The sequence below is a fragment of the Solanum pennellii genome, chromosome 5, assembly GCF_001406875.1.
Source record: "Solanum pennellii chromosome 5, SPENNV200".
Lineage (NCBI taxonomy): Eukaryota > Viridiplantae > Streptophyta > Magnoliopsida > Solanales > Solanaceae > Solanum > Solanum pennellii.
The window spans coordinates 14,905,906-14,914,911 of NC_028641.1; positions in this window are offsets into that span (position 1 = coordinate 14,905,906).

The window sequence follows — 9,006 nt, forward strand, 5'->3', positions numbered from 1 at the left end:
TAAGGGCCTCGGGGAGTTTTCTAACCCTTGCTTTAAATTTTATTTTTTTCGTTGGGGACATAGCATCTTTTTACGTGTGGTTGGAAGAATAAATTCCTAATTTTTATTATTTTATTAAGTCTTTTATTTCTTTAGGATGGGTTCCTTGGCTTTTTGTTTTCAGTAATTTTCCTGGGGATTGTTCATTTGAACCAAGTGCCTTTTATTATTTTAGGAATAAGTTTTCTTTTATTATATTTAATTTTATTTTTTTGAAAGAAAAGAAAATATCCTTTTAAGTGGTGTAATACTTTCAATTTAAGCCTAATTTTGTAGTAGTCTTTTCTTGTGAATGCTTGATTGGTAAGAAATTGCAGACTCTTTGACACCTAAGCTCATGGTTGTGACTTTGTATATAGCATATTTTATTTTGTAGTTTGTTATGATCTTGTATCTCTTAGAAGTGGAATTCATTCATCTTGATTGATATACTTGTGCCATGTGTGGTGAAATTTTATTTAGTCCATGTTTTGCATCTTAGTTTAGAACTTTCCATGCATGGTTATTGAAGGACATAAAAAATGTTTCTTTGCTTAGGAGATGATAATAGGCTTTCTTTGATTTTTCTAGTAAATTTTAGACTTTTCACATATTATCTTACTAGTTAGCCTTTTTGAGCATGTAGCTTTTGTTGTAGCGATATTTTGCCGTTGACTATATTGTCGAATCCTTAGTTTTTGCACCATGCTTTGTTGAGGAGTATAGCATAGACTTATTCTAATTGTTACTTCTGGAAAAAAAAAGGGATGGTTGAGTTAAAAGGTAATCAATAATAGCTACAAAGTGCTTAAAAATCCCTCTTTGAAACAATGTAATGTGGAAAATAAGAGATGAGCAAAAGAAGTTACTTTGATGATGACCTTGGTCCTTACAAGGACATCTTGCACCTTAATTCATGTAAAATATGTATGTTGAGGGTGACTATTATGAAGGATTTTTTTATATAAAAAAAATAAAATAAAAAATATCATTAAAACATTCTTGAGATGATGAGAATTACTTGTCAAATAATCTCTACACCATTTTAGGCCTATAGCCACACTAAATCTGAGCAACACTTGAAAAGTGTTGCCTAAAATATTTTTAGGAACACTTTTAAAATGTAGCCTAAATTTTTATGTTCTGGCAACAATAATATTGGCAACACTTGTAAAGTGTACCCTTTAATGGTATAAGCTACACTTTTTAAGTGTTGTCATAGTATGAAATTAATGGCAACAATTATTTATATATATGTTCACACTTTTAAAGGGTCCTATGTTTATAATTGTTAAAACAACACTTTAGAAGTGTAGCCTAAAAAATTTCACCAAAATATTATATTCCCTCCATCATTTCTACTCTCCCTCCCATTTTTATTGGCCAAAAAAATAATTTTTAAATATTAGGAAAAACAAATTGGAACTTAGAGACGAAGCTGAGCTTAAAATATATGCTCAAGAACATATGCTCCAGAACATAGGTGAAAAATCCACACGAATTCTCTTCTCCAGAACTTCAAATCGACTGAAACTGAGCTGAAAATCGAAGAGAGGAAGATGAAAATCGGAGGAGTTGAAGAGAAGAATTGAAGACTGAAGCTGAGATGAAAATTCGAGAAGCTAAACTGATTTATCCAAAATAGGAGGAGCTGAAAATTAGAGGAGCTGAAAATCGGAGGATCTGAGCTGAGCAGATGTTGACCAACTGACTCTACGCTCCAAGCTTTGTTAGTGTAAGACGTTCTTCTCCCCAAATACGAAAATATGATTTCCTCTACAGATTTCCTTCAAAATTGTTTACAGATTCCTTGTTGAAGATCGAAGAGCCGAAGAAAGTGATTCTCATCACATATTTTTTGTTGATGAGTTGCTCTTTTCATCATAGATTCTTTGTTAACGAGTTGTTCCGTCAGATTTCACAGATGAACAAAATTCTTCATACATGATCACGCCTCACATCTTGGGTTGTTGCAACAGTGTTTATAAGGTATGAAAGTTTATCTCTAAGAGTCTTAATTATAGCTTTTAGGTTTTGATATTCTTGTGTATCTTTGAATGTCTAAATTTTAATTTAGGGTTTTGATATTGTTGTGTTGTTGGTACGAATCGACCTACCTCCTAAGGTTAGTCAACTCAACCTATACAATGAGTTTGTAATCAAAGACTAAGCACCTAGAGAGATTACATAAATTAGGGAGATTCTGCCTTTACAAGAAAAAATTTAAAGAAGCTAAACTTATTCAAACAACTATACCTAAGTTAGACATAGTCAATTTGAACAATATATAAATATTATGACTCTTTCAGTCTTTCTATAGCATAGGAATGATATAAGCATCTGAAATGCTCTGTTATTTGTGACTTTATAAACTTGTTGGTGGGATGTTTATTTTAGTATATATCCTCAAAATGTAAGTTGTACTCCTACATCCCAAGTCTGCTTAATATGGTCATTTTCAATGTATGACTGTGCTGCATGTGTGTGGCTTTGTTTACCAATTCTCTTCTGGATTGCATATGACAACAATCTATGTTCCCAGATTATCAACAACTTGAATATCCCTGCTAACCAGACTGCAACTAGCTGCTGCCTGCAATCACATATTTGCATATTGTTGCACAGGACTATGATTGTCTTTATTGGTTGCTGAGTGTACGTTCCCTCATTCACTTAGCTGCATAGAGTGCTGACTGTTAGAGTTAAGGATCTGAGGACATGATTATCTCCAACCTGAAATTAGTAAACACAAACAAAGCTAAACAAAACTAGTTAAGTTCAGAATGACAAGGAATTGTATAGAAATAAAGGAGGAATTTTAATCTTTCCGAAATGATCATAGTGCACAACTAACTAAACTTTCTGTTCCTAATAAACAACAACTTAAATAATATTTAAGCTGAAAGACAAGAAAAACAGAAAGCCATGAAGTTGTATTTAACATAGGGGAAATCACGGAGGAACATTATCCCTTCTTATCTTTTTCCTTTTGAAACTTCGCATTCCAAACTTCTCCAAATTATAACTTCCTCTCGCTGTTTTTGGTAATTGAGTGGGAGTGTAAAAATGATGAATAATATCATGCTTGTGACTTTGCTTTGACAGAACATCTGATGTACCATTGGCCTCTCTATACTTATGAACATGTTGTAAACATTCATATCGCTTAGTTAGACCTTGAAGTTCCTGAACATATCTACAAATCCTCCAAGGTGGATCAGAAATCTGCCAAAACCATTTAGTTAGAAATACAGGATGTACCTCTTAATACTTTTATATCCACGTTGCATGCACCAGTTAAGCCCAGAACTCGTATCTTGTATTTTTTGTTAGTCCCTTCACCTAAAGGTATAGCAAAGGCATAAATGATATCGTAGTGACATTACTATTCTAAGTTTGTGGTGTCCTAAGAACTCATATTTTTGTCCCCATTGATAGAAGGAAATAATCTCACTAATATATTCTGTTATTTTTCCTTAATGAGAGATTTTAGCTGCTAAGACACTATTATATCAATGTGGCAAAGAAAAGGTTGTGTAAATAATGTTTACAGATCTCTCTGGAACTATAATTTGAGTTTCACTAGCTAAGCCTACTTTGTCTAAAAAAGTGAACTAAAAATCATCTTTTAAGACAATGCATATTCTGCTATCTCCTGTAGTTTTGTTCCTCTTTAATCTGAATTTGTCATGCATACATAAAACTCACACTGCTGCTCCTTTGCATGTTTTTACTCTTCCAGCCAAGGGCTTAGTTAAAAAATTAGAAATTTAGGGCTGTTCTTTAGCATTTCTCAAAGAGTTGTTCTCGGATAAGTGAAAGCTCTTTCTTATATAACAAACTCTTGCTGAAAAATTAAAAACATCATTAAGGACCTTTACTCTTAGACCTATAGTTGAGTCTACTAGGTCTAGCATATATGCTGGTGGTACGTATTATGGTCCTTTGTCTCACAGTCTTTCAACCCCTCTGTGAGATTCCTTGCTTTTTTGTAACTTCTTGTACTTCCTCATGATTGTCCTGTTGAATAGTGAATTCAAAAGCTCTAATTAGATGGTTCACGCTTTGTTACTTACCTAGTAATTGTTTTTTCCTTGGCAGTATCATCAACATTCAAAAACATCTGTGGAGGTTCAAGGTTTGATTTGGCATAGAGATAGTGTCATGACTAGGTAAGACACTTTTATCATCTCATAACACATGATTCTGATAGATTACACATGACTTTTAAAAATTATTTGTGAAGTAGTTTATGATTTAATGATTCTTAATAAAATACTAAATATTTAATATTTGATATTATAGGAATTCAAATATCCCATCCAAGGATTGGATGAATTTAGAAAGGTATAGCAAATAGTATATTGATGGTGTTGAATCCTTCGTAGATTTTGCTTATTCTTATGGAGATCCAATAGGAGAGGAAATTCAGTGTCCATGTGCAAAATATGTAAGAGAGGAATGTAGTCTATGATCATCTAAAATAGTAAAATTCTATTCTTTGACATATTTTTGCACCATATACATTCTTTTCTTTTTTATTTATCGATTTAAACATCTCTTTTTATTTAATTACAGTCCATAGCTGAAATAAATTTGAAAAACAGGAAAAAACAACAGTGGAGGCATAGAATGTGACCAATTAATTTTGCAAGAGTACGCGTGAAATTGGTAATACTTATAGACTTATGAATTTAATCTTTACATACTTATTATAAAAGGCAAATATTTTTTAAATTTCATGTATTTTTGATATAATTTGTAGCGTGCAACAAAAGAAAACAATGAAGAACCATCACAGCCTGAAATGTTTATTGCAACTCGTACAAAGACGGGAAAAGGAAATTCAGGCCGATACCCAAATTGCAATAGTAAGTTTATTAAAGAGGATTATTGGTGAATTTAATTCAGATATATATCTTATTTATTGTGGAGAGTGTAAATAGTTCTTACTGTTAACTATGGATGTTAATTTTATTCAACAGACTGAACTTCAAAATTGTCAAAATTTTGGGGAAACGGCGGATGATGCCTTTAGGGCAGTGTTTTGAAAGGAACAACCTGGCAGACTTAGGTGTTATGGCAGATCAGTGACAACAAGTTCTCTATAAGAAGATGAAGAAACTAACAAGCTAAAACAAAAGCATATTAATGAAATCAGTTCTCTGAAGGAAGAAATGAATGAAAACATGAATGAAATGAGAGTAGAAATGCGACATCTTTTTGTCCAGTTGCTGCAAAATAACCCTGGATTGAATGTTCAAGATTTACAAGGGGTTGTTGGATCTAATATTGTTTCACCTGTTGTTTATGCAAGTAGCGCACAAGCTGTAGGAGGCAAAAATATTCCACATTCTTCAGGGTCAACTGAGTTTTCCTCAACTTTATCTAGTTGTTCTTGTTGGTTGTTAGTTTTATCTTGCACAACAAGATCATTATAGTTGTTATGAGTAGAAATAGTAGATTTGGTTGCTGATTTGTATGTGTAGTTGTGGATCCATCCGGCAGTCCATGATTGGTAGTGATATTTTAGATATTTTTAGCAAAATGCCATGTAATAAAATTGCTATTAATGGTGTCTTTTTATGGTTTATGTCTTCAGGAACACTTGAAAAGTTGTTGACCCAAATTATGAGCTATTTGTGAAGTATATACAAAGCCATAACCAATCCAATGAACTTTCATGGATTTCCAATTCTTACACTATCCACACCCATAACCAATCACACAACACATATTAAATTTCTACCTATCTAATTATAACTAAATAAACCCTTTATTTCATTCACTTTCATACACACATATTGAAAGAAAGAAAGATATAGAGCATTATAACTTTGCCAAAAAATTTATGACATTGACTTTGTTTGCAATAGTTTTAAGTAGTGTTGATATAGAGGTGGCTCGGGCTCAGGGAATATGCAATTTGTCAGGTGAAGGATTAATGTCATGCAGACCATCAATCAAACCACCTTATCCAACAACGCCTACAGCTCAGTGTTGTAACGCGCTGTCTCATGCAGACATGGCCTGCCTTGCTCTTATTAGGAGTGTTATTATTTGCAGGTTTACGTGCTGGCTGTACACTAGGATTATTGGGTTAAGTGTGCTGAAGTTTATTGATTTCCTAATTCCCTATTTGGTTACTGTTATTTGGATCCATAGGCTAAAACATCAAATATGAGTAACAACCTCACAAAATTATATTTCTTCCGTTCTATATTGGGTATCACAAAGGGGAGAAACTTTGCTGTCAAGTTGTCTTTTGCCCTTTTCTCCTGATAACTAAATGGAAAGTGCAGACATCTTGTCTGCCAAGATTCTTATTTTTTGTCATGTGATATAAGTTGTGACTCTTGATTTCATTTAGCAATATAAACTTCTCAAATCTTGAATTGAAATTCAAGTTGTCATTTTATATCCAGGACTAGAACTGAAACCACTTCTTCCAATTTGTGTTCTCTTTTGTCTTCTGTATACTAGAGTAATTTCATGAATAATAAAAGTATCATGAACTGCAAGCCTGAGTAAGTTCATGAATAATAGAAGTATCATGAACTGCAGGCCTGAAATAATACAGTGTTGCTCAGATATGAATTGCAGGCCTCAAAACATGAACTACAGGCCTCAAAACATTGACATACTTGGAATCTCGAATTTGGAAATCAAGAAATCTTAAATCTGGATATCTGGAAATTTGCAATCTGGAAATCTGAAAATCTAAAATATGGAAATCAATTTGGAAGTTTTGAAATGAAGATGAATATTGAGGATGTATGTTTGTTGTTTTATTGAGGTTCCATGCTTATTTTTAACATCTAGGATTCATATTATAGCTAAACATCTACTTTTGGTGTCTTTTTCAAATCAACTCAATTGGCAATTTACTCTTCTTTAACATTGACTTTTGTTGCAATCTAATTTGTCGTAAATTCTAAAGGTGTATGGAAATGGTGGTGATTATATTTGAAGGCTCGCTACAAGTAAATTTGATCTCATTGAAGTGGATTATGAAGCGTTTATGAACTATTGTAATATTACTTTTTGAACAATTGTGTACACGTATTTTGAATATTGTTGTATAAGTATGTGTAAGTACATAAGACGTTCAATGTTTTGAGTTTTATTGCAAATCTATGTATTTGAATTACTTATGAGCCAATTTAATGTTTGAGATTATTTATTGTAAAATAATATTGGTAGTTTTTAATTAGAAATTGTGGCACATATTTTATGGCCAAAATGATATGACCACACTTCAAAGTGTAGCCTTAGGACTGTATATTGTGGTAATAACATGGACAAGAACTACACTTCGAAGTGTTGCATACATGAGATAGAAAAGGCAACACTTTAAAAGTATTGTCATACATTAGATAGAAAAGGCCACACTTACGAATTGTGGCCAATAAGAAAGCTAAGGCAACAATTAAAAGTGTAGTTGTATGAGATACAAATGTTGCTATTGAGGTACATAAAAGTGTGGCCATTTTACCTTTTAGGCTATGCCTAAAAGCGTAACTGATAAGGCAACACCTGAAAACTGTTGCCTAAAATCTAAGGTAACGCTTCATTTGGGCACCCCTAGAAAAGTGTTGCCTGAAGTCCAAAAGTGTAGCCTTTTATCTAAGGCCACACTTTTTGCTAGTTTAGGCTACACTTTACTAGGGTGGTCGTAGACATAAAATGGTGTAGTGAATTGTTGAATAAAAGGCTAAAAATAAAGAGAAGAAATAATAGGTGACTAAGTCTAAAATTGCAAAGTGCTTAAGGAAGTGCAAGTAACTATTATATAGTTTTCCTACCCGTCCCTCACCTAAATTATAACCCGTTAACGTCCTATTTGATTATATTAAATCATGCTTAATTAGTGAAGATCGACATACCAGACAAGTATATGGCTCTTTGTCCATACAAAGAATTTTATTTGTGAGTGTGGTTATATTCAATCGTTTTAATTGAGTGTATGAACTTTTTATTATTGTGAGGGGACTCGTTTTATTATGTTTAAGTGATTTTATTCGCTTTCTTTGATGAGAGTAGGTGAAGTAAGCTCAAATTTTATGAGTTCAAAGTCTTCCCTTGAGGTTAGGAGGTTTGACATTTGCTGTTTATTTGGATCTCTTGCCTAATGATTGAGAATTGTACTTGATGTTTTGAAATTGGTATATTGTCTAATTATTTGTATTTACCAAATTGGTGACATTCCTAGTATGTGATAAGCTCAAACTTACTCCTCAAATAAGAAGTAAAGCGGTCGTATCAAGTAAAGAACCCAACTAATGAGGTTGGGATCGTTCCAATGAGGAAAATAGTTGAGACTTAACTTCAATCTATTATTACTATTATTTAATCAATTATTTCCTTAGAAAACAAAGAAAATAAAAGGAGGGTTTTTATTTCTAAATGAATAAAAATAACTAGCTAAATTAAAGTAGACAACTAACAGATTCAAAAGTTGGAGTTTAGTCGATTAATAAAAGTAACTAAGGTTTAAGTGTTCCCCACAGGTTCCTAACTTGATAATTCTAACTATAACAATTCTTTCCTAGTATATTGCATGCAAAGTGATAAGTTATGTATTTCTAAATCCTTGGTCCGACAGCTAGAAAATTTCTCTCCGCACCTTGGTCCGGCTACGTGTGTTGCTATACCAACCCTTACCTTTACCTAATATTAAGCATTGTATTCGATATTTGACTAAGTTATTACCTCGTACCAATCAATACTAGCCTATTAGATAGTACATACTAAATGTATGTTGATAATTCTTTTCCTATTATCTACCTCCTTGGTCCGGAAAGTAGCCTTAAGGCGAGTTCTAACGTTGGCCATCCGTTAAAAAGACTTCTAAGCGAAAGAATTATCAGTACATGCAAGACACTATTCTAGAATTGTTATTTTAGTTAGATTTTACCTCATTATTCACCCATGGTTCCCACAACCCTAATTATGGAGTTTAGTTACCCATAGTAATAATCACAATAT